Source organism: Nerophis lumbriciformis, linkage group LG06 (genome assembly GCF_033978685.3).
Source record: "Nerophis lumbriciformis linkage group LG06, RoL_Nlum_v2.1, whole genome shotgun sequence".
Classification (NCBI taxonomy): Eukaryota; Metazoa; Chordata; class Actinopteri; order Syngnathiformes; family Syngnathidae; genus Nerophis; species Nerophis lumbriciformis.
The window spans coordinates 53,898,451-53,908,897 of record NC_084553.2 but is presented as its reverse complement, the minus strand read 5'-3'; the positions used below and the strand labels follow the sequence as shown (position 1 = coordinate 53,908,897).

The window sequence follows — 10,447 nt, the reverse complement described above, 5'->3', positions numbered from 1 at the left end:
TTCTTGAACCGATTTCAACCATTCTACCTTCAACACATTCATCTCATCCTGGACATTCAAACTAGTTTGTCAGCGATCCTGTTCTGTCTCCCTGTAATGTTTGTCTGCTCTTGAATAGGATTGTACTGAAAATCTTAATTTCCCCTTGGGGATTAATAAAGTATTTGTTGTGATCCGCTGCCCGGATCATATTTTTTATTTACGTTTTCAAGATACTTGTGTTTTTGGTTAGTTTTGGACTCCTTGAGTACCTGTTTTGTACACCTGAGTTTGTTGCCATGGCTGCTTATTATTTTCACCTGCCGCGTTTGTTCCCGACACGCACCTGTTTGTCATCACTAACATTATTATTTAAGTCTGTCCTCCCTGTCATTCGTTCTGGCTTCGTAGTTTGTTTTCGTGCAACAGTTGACGACTTTTGTTCCGGCTCTGTACCTGTTAGCTTCCATGCTAAATTCCTTTGTTTTTTACCTTCTAGCTCCCATGCTAGCTCTTTTAGTTTTTGCCTTATGTGCTATGAGCACCCTTTTTCTTTGTTCCAGTATAATTTAGTCCGGTAAATAAATCATTTATTTTACCTTCACGCTGTGTCCGAAGTCCGTTGCATCCTGGGAGAACGAAACCCCGCATCACCATGCGCCCCGGTCGTCACAGTATACTGTGACGACCGGGGCGCATGGTGATGCGGGGTTTCAAATTCATATTATTTATGTTGTACATCGCCCAAGCCTCCTTTGTAATGGTACTATTATTCTGCCTACAAGAAAGTATACTATCCATTTTGTTGAAGTGGTCTACTATACCCACTAAAACAGTCACTCCTGTCACCTATTTTTACGATGCAGGTTTGAGTAACAATATGTCATTCACGGCTGTCTCCAAGACGAAGAGAAAAAGGTTGAAATGCCGTACAGATTGTGACAAACAGGCGTTCTAAAGTAAATAAATAATAACCTTGGTGTAGCTATCAATTTCATTACCACTAAAGGGTTATTCAAAGTGCACTAGAAAGAGAGTCAACATCCACAGTGACAGGCGCTTGTATCTCCGGCGTTACATTCAATTCATTGCACTCTTCAAAGTGCCGCTTAAATGAGGAACGATAGCGAGACGCCCGGGGAGGGGACGCCCGGACTGCATACAAACTAGCCCGGCACCAGCCAGACGTTGATTGGCGTCTGCTTCACTCGGGAATAAGTCGAGAGAGACTGATTTACTTTGTCCAATGCAGCTTTAACGGCAGGTCAGCTTTACGATGTTTTATTGACGATGGAGATGGAGGGAGGGCTTGCCCAGGGCGCTCTAACACATACTTACAACCCTGGGAAATTATCGGCAAATTATTCTTAATTGTGATATCGCTCTTGAACTAAAATCCTTATCAGCCATTCTTAGTGCTTTCTGTGTTCAAGCCGCTAACTTGCTATATGTTAGCGGACATATCTTTTTATCTTCTCTCATTTGTTTAATTCAGGGGTGTCAAACGTACATCAGGTTTTATCCGGCCCGCGGGATGAGTTTGCTAAGTATAAAAATCAACCTGAAATTTTTGAATCAATCATCAATCAATCTTTATTTATATAGCCCTAAATCACAAGTGTCTCAAAGGGCTGCACAAGCCACAACGACATCCTCGGTACAAAGCCCACATACGGGCAAGGAAAACTCACCCCAGTGGGACGTCGATGTGAATGAAAAAAGCTGCTGTTCTAAATGTGTCCACTAGATGTCGCAATAGCAATTCTTTGTACCTTTGTAGATGATGCTACATATGTACAAAATAAACCACATGATGTTCGCGCATCAGTCGAGGAAAATTATCAAACTACATAAATAACATCCTGTAATTTCATTTTCCTCTCGATCATCATCGAGAGGAGCCAGATGAGGTGGTTCGGGCATCTGGTCAGGATGCCACCCGATCACCTCTCTCGGGAGGTGTTTAGGGCACGTCCGACCGGTAGGAGGCCACGGGGAAGACCCAGGACACGCTGGGAAGACTATGTCTCCCGGCTGGCCTGGGAACGCCTCGGGATCCCCCGGGAGGAGCTGGACGAAGTGGCTGGGGAGAGGGAAGTCTGGGCTTCCCTGCTTAGGCTGTTGCCCCCGCGACCCGACCTCGGATAAGCGGAAGAAGATGGATGGATGGATGGATAATTTCATTTTGGTATAGGTTTTGTATCTTGATAGATTGAACATTATCACATCATTTATTCAGAAAATATAAATAACGACAAATAAAGATAGAATACCATTAATCACAACAAGTATAAAAAATTTAAAAAACACATTATAATTTGTACAATTTCAGAATGTGCTTGTTCTATTTTTAACCAAAAAAAACAATCTGAAGTTGTCTTTATTTTTAAGTTATCGTGCCGTGATTTTATCAGTCCGGCCCACCTGGGAGTACATTTTTCTCCATGTCGCCCCTGATCTAAAATGATTTTGACGCCCCTGGTTTAATTGATTCCAGACCACAGAGCATGTTGATGCTTATCTCCTGAAGTGAAGTGAAGTGAAGTGAATTATATTTATATAGTGCTTTTCTCTAGTGACTCAAAGCGCTTTTACATGGTGAAACCCAATATCTAAGTTACATTTAAACCAGTGTGGGTGGCACTGGGAGGAGGTGGGTAAAGTGTCTTGCCCAAGGACACAACGGCAGAGACTCGGATGGCGGAAACAGGGATCGAACCTGGAACCCTCAAGTTGCTGGCACGGCCGCTCTACCAACCAAGCAATAGTGTCAGTGTGGCAACTGTTACAATGTTAGCAAGCTTTGACATAGGACTAGTATTTCCTATTACTACTATTTCAGCCCCAGGGCCACATTGAGCATGGAAATGACACCATACCGGGCTATATTTAATTGAATAGACTGCAAAGACAAGATACTTAAAGTTCGAACTGAGAAACTTTGTTATTTTTTGCAAATATCACCTCATTCGGAATTTGATGCCTGCAACATGTTTAAAAAAAGCTGGCACAAGTGGCAAAAAAGACTGAGAAAGTTAAGGAATGCTCATCAAACACTTATTCGGAACATCCCACCGGTGAACGGGCTAATTGTCCATGAAATGCTCAGTCATTTGCACCATCTACGGTCCGTAATATCATCAAAAGGTTCAGAGAATCTGGAGAAATCACTGCACGTTAGCGACAAGCCCTTGACCTTCGATCCCTCAGGCGGTACTGCATCAAAAAAAACGACATCAGTGTGTAAAGGATATCACCACATGGGCTCGGGAACACTTCAGAAAACCACTGTCAGTAACTGCAGTTCGTCGCTACATCTGTAAGTGCAAGTTAAAACTCTACTATGCAAAGCCAAAGCCATTTATCAACAACACCCAGAAACGCCGCCGTCTTCGCTGGGCTCGAGCTCATCTAAGATGGACTGATGCAAAGTGGAAAAATGTTCCGTGGTTTGACGAGTCCACATTTCAAATTGATTTTGGAAACTGTGGATGTTGTGTCCTCCGGACCAAAGAGGAAAAGAACCATCCGGACTGCTATAGGCGCATCCTGGGTTCAAATCTGAGCAGCCCCTTTTAGGGCAGCACAAACTGTATGCAAAGACAAATCCCACTGTCTACCAATTGAACTAATGACATTTGGAGATGTATCTTTCAAATAGCTGTGAATCTGCTTAAATACCACTTCTGGTGCTACATTGAAAATGTTTACAGATTTGATTGTCAATCATATCTGCAAATTTTTACAGTTTTGATTGTCAATCTCAGGTGGTGCTGTGGTTTACTTGGTTAAAGTGCCTGTCTAGTATACAGGAGATTCTGGGTTAAAATTCCAGTGGTTCCTTTTGAGGTGAAAGTAGCTCAGTGCGTGGAAGTTTTAGAATTTATCTATTCAAGAGAAGACTTGCAAGCGGTGCTGTGGCTTAGTTGGTTAAAGCGCCTGTCTAGTAAACAGGAGATCCTGGGTTCAAATCCCAGCAGTGCCTTAGATATTCTTGTCCAACTGCAGGCTCAGGACTACAACATTGACACAGGAGTACAGTTTCAGTAGTTGCACAAGTGGTGCTGAGGCTTAGTTGGTTAAAACACCTGCCTGGTAAAAATGCAATCCTGGGTCTGAAACCCAGCATTACATTTTGGGCAGCACTAATTGGTATGCAATGACAAGTTCCACTCTCTACCGATCAAACTTATGAAAACATATTAAATGTGCCTAAATCTGCATAAATGCAACTTATTCGGGTGTTCCAATGCAAATTTCCCCTTACAGATTTAATTGTCTATCTACAATAGTAGATTAGTTGGTTAAAGCGCCTGTCTTGTAAACAGGAGATCTTGGGTTCAAATCCCAGCAGTGCCTTATAGGGCAGCACAAACTCTGTATGCAAAGACAAAACCCACTGTCTACCTATCAAACTAATTAAATGTTGAGATTTTTCCCTTTCCATGTTGCTTTCGAATAGCTGTGAATCTGCTTAAATACCACTTCTGGTGCTACATTGCACATTTTTACAGATTTGATTGTCAATCAAATCTGCACATTTTTACAGATTTGATTGTCAATCTCAGGTGGTGCTGTGGTTTAGTTGGTTAAAGTGCCTGTCTAGTATACAGGAGATTCTGGGTTCAAATACCAGTGGTTCCTTTTGAGGTGAAAGTAGCTCAGTGCTTGGAAGTTTTAGAATGAATCTAGTCAACAGAAGCGTTGCAAGTTGTGCTGTGGCTTAGTTGGTTAAAGCGCCTGTCTAGTAAACAGGCAATCCTGGGTCCGAAACCCAGCATTACCTTTTGGGCAGCACTAATTGGTATGCAAGGACAAGTTCCACCCTTTACCGATCAAACTTATAAAAACATATTAAATGTGCCTTTCCATGTGGCTTTGGAATAACCTGTGAGTCTACATAAATGCAACTTATTCGGGTGTTCCGATGCAAATTTCCCCTTACAGATTTAATTGTCTATCTACAATATTCAACATGGTGCTGTGGCTTAGTTGGTTAAAGCGCCTGTCTAGTAAACAGGAGATCCTGGGTTCAAATCCCAGCAGTGCCTTATAGGGCAGTACAAACTCTGTATGCAAAGACATATCCCACTGTCTACCTATCAAACTAATTAAATGTTGAGATTTTTCCCTTTCCATATTGCTTTCAAATAGCTGTGAATCTGCTTAAATACCACTTCTGCTGCTACAATGCACATTGTTACAGATTTGATTGTCAATCAAATCTGCACATTTTTACAGATTTGATTGTCAATCTCAGGTGGTGCTGTGGCTTAGTTGGTTAAAGTGCCTGTCTAGTATGCAGGAGATTTTGGGTTCAAATCCCAGTGGTTCCTTTTGAGGTGAAAGTAGCTCAGTGCTTGGAAGTTTTAGAATGAATCTAGTCAACAGAAGCATTGCAAGTTGTGCTGTGGCTTAGTTGGTTAAAGCACCTGTCTAGTAAACAGGCAATCCTGGGTCCGAAACCCAGCATTTCCTTTTGGGCAGCACTAATTGGTATGCAAGGAAAAGTTCCACTCTCTACCGATCAAACTTATAAAGACATATTAAATGTGCCTTTCCATGTGGCTTTGGAATATCTGTGAGTCTGCATAAATGCAACTTATTTGGGTGTTCCGATGCAAATTTCCCCTTACAGATTTAATTGTCTATCTACAATATTTAACATGGTGCTGTGGCTTAGTTGGTTAAAGCACCTGTCTAGTAAACAGGAGATCCTGGGTTCGAATCCCAGCAGTGCCTTGTAGGGTGGCAAAAACTGTGTGTGCAAAGACAAATCCCACTGTCTACCAATCAAACTAATGACATTTGGAGATTTTTCCCTTTCCAGATTGCTTTGGAATAGCTGTGAATCTGCTTAAATACCACTTCTGGTGCTACATTGCACATTTTTACAGATTTGATTGTCACCTGTCTAGTAAACAGGAGATCCTGGGTTCGAATCCCAGCAGTGCCTTGTAGGGTGGCAAAAACTGTGTGTGCAAAGACAAATCCCACTGTCTACCAATTTGATTGTCAATCAAATCTGCACATTTTTACAGATTTGATTGTCAATCTCAGGTGGTGCTGTGGATTAGTTGGTTAAAGTGCCTGTCTAGTATGCAGGAGATTCTGGGTTCAAATCCCAGTGGTTCCTTTTGAGGTGAAAGTAGCTCAGTGCTTGGAAGTTTTAGAATGAATCTAGTCAACAGAAGCGTTGCAAGTTGTGCTGTGGCTTAGTTGGTTAAAGCGCCTGTCTAGTAAACAGGCAATCCTGGGTCCGAAACCCAGCATTACCTTTTGGGCAGCACTAATTGGTATGCAAGGACAAGTTCCACTCTCTACCGATCAAACTTATGAAAACATATTAAATGTGCCTTTCCATGTGGCTTTGGAATATCTGTGAGTCTGCATAAATGCAACTTATTCGGGTGTTGCGATGCAAATTTCCCCTTACAGATTTAATTGTCTATCTACAATATTCAACATGGTGCTGTGGCTTAGTTGGTTAAAGCGCCTGTCTAGTAAACAGGAGATCCTGGGTTCAAATCCCAGCAGTGCCTTATAGGGCAGTACAAACTCTGTATGCAAAGACATATCCCACTGTCTACCTATCAAACTAATTAAATGTTGAGATTTTTCCCTTTCCATATTGCTTTCGAATAGCTGTGAATCTGCTTAAATACCACTTCTGGTGCTACATTGCACATTTTTACAGATTTGATTGTCAATCAAATCTGCACATTTTTACAGATTTGATTGTCAATCTCAGGTGGTGCTGTGGCTTAGTTGGTTAAAGTGCCTGTCTAGTATGCAGGAGATTTTGGGTTCAAATCCCAGTGGTTCCTTTTGAGGTGAAAGTAGCTCAGTGCTTGGAAGTTTTAGAATGAATCTAGTCAACAGAAGCATTGCAAGTTGTGCTGTGGCTTAGTTGGTTAAAGCACCTGTCTAGTAAACAGGCAATCCTGGGTCCGAAACCCAGCATTTCCTTTTGGGCAGCACTAATTGGTATGCAAGGACAAGTTCCACTCTCTACCGATCAAACTTATGAAAACATATTAAATGTGCCTTTCCATGTGGCTTTGGAATATCTGTGAGTCTGCATAAATGCAACTTATTCGGGTGTTCCGATGCAAATTTCCCCTTACAGATTTAATTGTCTATCTACAATATTCAACATGGTGCTGTGGCTTAGTTGGTTAAAGCGCCTGTCTAGTAAACAGGAGATCCTGGGTTCAAATCCCAGCAGTGCCTTATAGGGCAGTACAAACTCTGTATGCAAAGACATATCCCACTGTCTACCTATCAAACTAATTAAATGTTGAGATTTTTCCCTTTCCATATTGCTTTCGAATAGCTGTGAATCTGCTTAAATACCACTTCTGGTGCTACATTGCACATTTTTACAGATTTGATTGTCAATCAAATCTGCACATTTTTACAGATTTGATTGTCAATCTCAGGTGGTGCTGTGGCTTAGTTGGTTAAAGTGCCTGTCTAGTATGCAGGAGATTTTGGGTTCAAATCCCAGTGGTTCCTTTTGAGGTGAAAGTAGCTCAGTGCTTGGAAGTTTTAGAATGAATCTAGTCAACAGAAGCGTTGCAAGTTGTGCTGTGGCTTAGTTGGTTAAAGCGCCTGTCTAGTAAACAGGCAATCCTGGGTCCGAAACCCAGCATTACCTTTTGGGCAGCACTAATTGGTATGCAAGGAAAAGTTCCACTCTCTACCGATCAAACTTATAAAAACATATTAAATGTGCCTTTCCATGTGGCTTTGGAATAACCTGTGAGTCTGCATAAATGCAACTTATTTGGGTGTTCCAAAGCAAATTTCCCCTTACAAATGTAATTGTCTATCTATAATATAAAAGATGGTGCTGTGGCTTAGTTGGTTAAAGCACCTGTCTAGTAAACAGGAGATCCTGGGTTCGAATCCCAGCAGTGCCTTGTAGGGTAGCACAAACTGTGTGTGCAAAGACAAATCCCACTGTCTACCAATCGAACTAATGAAATTTGGAGATGTTTGGCTTTCGAATAGCTATGAATCTGCTTAAATAAATCTGGTGCTACATTGTGAACTTTTACAGATTTGATTGTTAATCAAATCTGCACATTTTTACAGATATGATTGTCAATCAAATCAGCACATTTTTACAGATTTGATTGTGAATCTCAGGTGGTGCTGTGGATTAGTTGGTTAAAGTGCCTGCCTAGTATACAGGGGATTCTGGGTTCAAATCCCAGCGGTTCCTTTTGAGGTGAAAGTAGCTCAGTTTTAATAATAATAATAAGTAGTGCGGTTTTAGAATTAATCTAGTCAATAAATGACTTGTAAGCGGTGCTGTGGCTTAGTTGGTTAAAGCGCCTGTCTAGTAAACAGGAAATCCTGGGTTCAAATCCTAGCAGTGCCTTTTAGGGCAGCACAAAATGTAAGCAAAGACGAATCCCACTGTCTACCAATCGAACTAATGAAATTTGGAGATGTTTGGCTTTCGAATAGCTATGAATCTGCTTTAAAAAATCTGGTGCTACATTGTGAACTTTTACAGATTTGATTGTCAATCAGATCTGCAAATTTTTACAGTTTTGATTGTCAATCTCAGGTGGTGCTGAGGCTTAGTTGCTTAAAGTGCCTGTCTAGTATACAGAATATTCTAGGTTAAAATCCCAGTGGTTCCTTTTGAGTTGAAAGTAGCTCAGTGCGTGGAAGTTTTAGAATTAATCTTGAAATCTTGAAAGCGGTGCTGTGGCTTAGTTAGTTAAAGCGACTGTCTAGGAATGCTCATCAAACACTTATTTGGAAAATCTCACAGGTGAACAGGCTAATTGGGAACAGGTGGGTGCCATGATTGGGTATAAAAGCAGCTTCCATGAAATGCTCAGTCATTCACAAACAAGGATGGGGCGAGGGTCCCCACTTTGTGAACAAATGCGTGAGCAAATCGCAAACAGTTTAAGAACAACATTTCTCAATGAGCTATTGCAAGGAATTTAGGGACTTCACCATCTACGGTCAGTAATATCATCAAAAGGTTCAGAGAACCTGGAAAAATCACCGCACGTATCAATCAATCAATCAATTCCTTTATTGTCATTGTCATAATAACACTTAAGTCATACATGTCAACGAGATTTTGTTTGAGCTTTGTCCAGCGGCATAGAAACTGCATTGAAGTGCAGGTTGACCATAGTCTACAGTTTAGCATTGTCAGGAAGATGGCGAATAGAGGGGTGTGGGGGGTGGTTGATGTTGCAGCAATGCAATGTCCAGAGCACAATTATTGAGGTGGTGAAGAGTGAGGTAATAAGATGGTCTGGGGCAGCAAAGGGGCAGGCTGTTCATTTAGCAGTCTCACAGCCTGGGGATACAGACTGTGAGACATTCTGATGGTCGTGGCGCGAATCGATCTATACCTCCTTCCAGAGGGTAGCAGGTTGAAGAGGCCATGTGCTGGGTGGTATCTGTCCTTCAGGATGTTGTGTACTCGCTTTAGGCAGCGAGTTGTGTACATGGCACTCATCTCTGGGAGTATTGTCCTTGTAATTTTCCCTGCCGCTTTAACCACTCGCTGGAGGGTCTGTTGGTTTGCTTTAGTGCACCTAGCAAACCACACTAAAAATCCGTAAGTGAGGACACTGCTGATGGCACAGTTGTAAAAGTTTACCATTGATTTCTGTGGAATGTTTGCGCATATTAGTAACATTGAATGCCCGTGACTTTCGAGTCCTCAGATCAGTGACGTCAGTGTGTAAAGGATATCACCACATGGGCTCGGGAACACTTCAGAAAACCACTGTCAGTAACTACAGTTTGTCGCTACATCTGTAAGTGCAAATTAAAACTCTACTATGCAAAGCCAAAGCCATTTATCAACAACACCCAGAAACGCCGCCGGCTTCGCTGGGCCCGAGCTCATCTGAGATGGACTGATGCAAAGTGGAAAAGTGTTCTGTGGTCTGACGAAGAACCATCCGGACTGTTCTAGGCGCAAAGTTCAAAAGCCAGCATCTGTGATGGTATGGGAGTGTATTAGTGCCCAAGGCATGGGTAACTTACACATCTGTGAAGGCACCATTAATGCTGAAAGGTACATACAGGTTTTGGAGCAACATATTTTGAAATAGTTGCAGTCTACAAGGCATGTTGTATAAAGATCGTCGGCTTAGTGCTTTCTTTGCTCACATGGCTTTGTTGCTGCTGCACATGCTCGCATACCAACAGCCAGGATCGTACATATAGCACCTGTCAAATGACGCACAAGATGTTTCCATATTATTATAATGGGTTCATGTAAGTTTCTATAGATAGATAGATGTTCATCTAACAGGAATGCCCCTTAGTGGTTTTTTTTCCCACCGCATAAATAAAGTAGAGGTTACGCAATCAATCTTTGGGGGATTTGAAATCATAATATTGAACAGGACTGTCAGCCATGCCATTAGCATGATTCATTTCTGCAGTATTACATTTACAATTTTCCCACAAGAAC

The 10,447-nt window shown here is 41.8% G+C and overlaps 7 non-coding genes across 7 annotated transcripts; all 7 read left to right on the top strand.

Moving 5' to 3' along the window:
• The first annotated feature begins 3,890 nt into the window (after positions 1 to 3,890).
• On the top strand, positions 3,891 to 3,964 carry trnat-agu (transfer RNA threonine (anticodon AGU)). Its single transcript has one exon. It is a non-coding gene; the product is annotated as a tRNA-Thr (tRNA).
• A 992-nt stretch (positions 3,965 to 4,956) lies between these two features.
• On the top strand, positions 4,957 to 5,030 carry trnat-agu (transfer RNA threonine (anticodon AGU)). The gene has a single exon. It is a non-coding gene; the product is annotated as a tRNA-Thr (tRNA).
• Positions 5,031 to 5,647: 617 nt separating this feature from the next.
• trnat-agu (transfer RNA threonine (anticodon AGU)) lies at positions 5,648 to 5,721 on the top strand. The gene has a single exon. It is a non-coding gene; the product is annotated as a tRNA-Thr (tRNA).
• Positions 5,722 to 6,447: 726 nt separating this feature from the next.
• On the top strand, positions 6,448 to 6,521 carry trnat-agu (transfer RNA threonine (anticodon AGU)). The gene has a single exon. It is a non-coding gene; the product is annotated as a tRNA-Thr (tRNA).
• Positions 6,522 to 7,138: 617 nt separating this feature from the next.
• Positions 7,139 to 7,212, top strand: trnat-agu (transfer RNA threonine (anticodon AGU)). Its single transcript has one exon. It is a non-coding gene; the product is annotated as a tRNA-Thr (tRNA).
• Positions 7,213 to 7,830: 618 nt separating this feature from the next.
• trnat-agu (transfer RNA threonine (anticodon AGU)) lies at positions 7,831 to 7,904 on the top strand. The gene has a single exon. It is a non-coding gene; the product is annotated as a tRNA-Thr (tRNA).
• A 390-nt stretch (positions 7,905 to 8,294) lies between these two features.
• trnat-agu (transfer RNA threonine (anticodon AGU)) lies at positions 8,295 to 8,368 on the top strand. The gene has a single exon. It is a non-coding gene; the product is annotated as a tRNA-Thr (tRNA).
• The last annotated feature ends 2,079 nt before the right edge of the window (positions 8,369 to 10,447 follow it).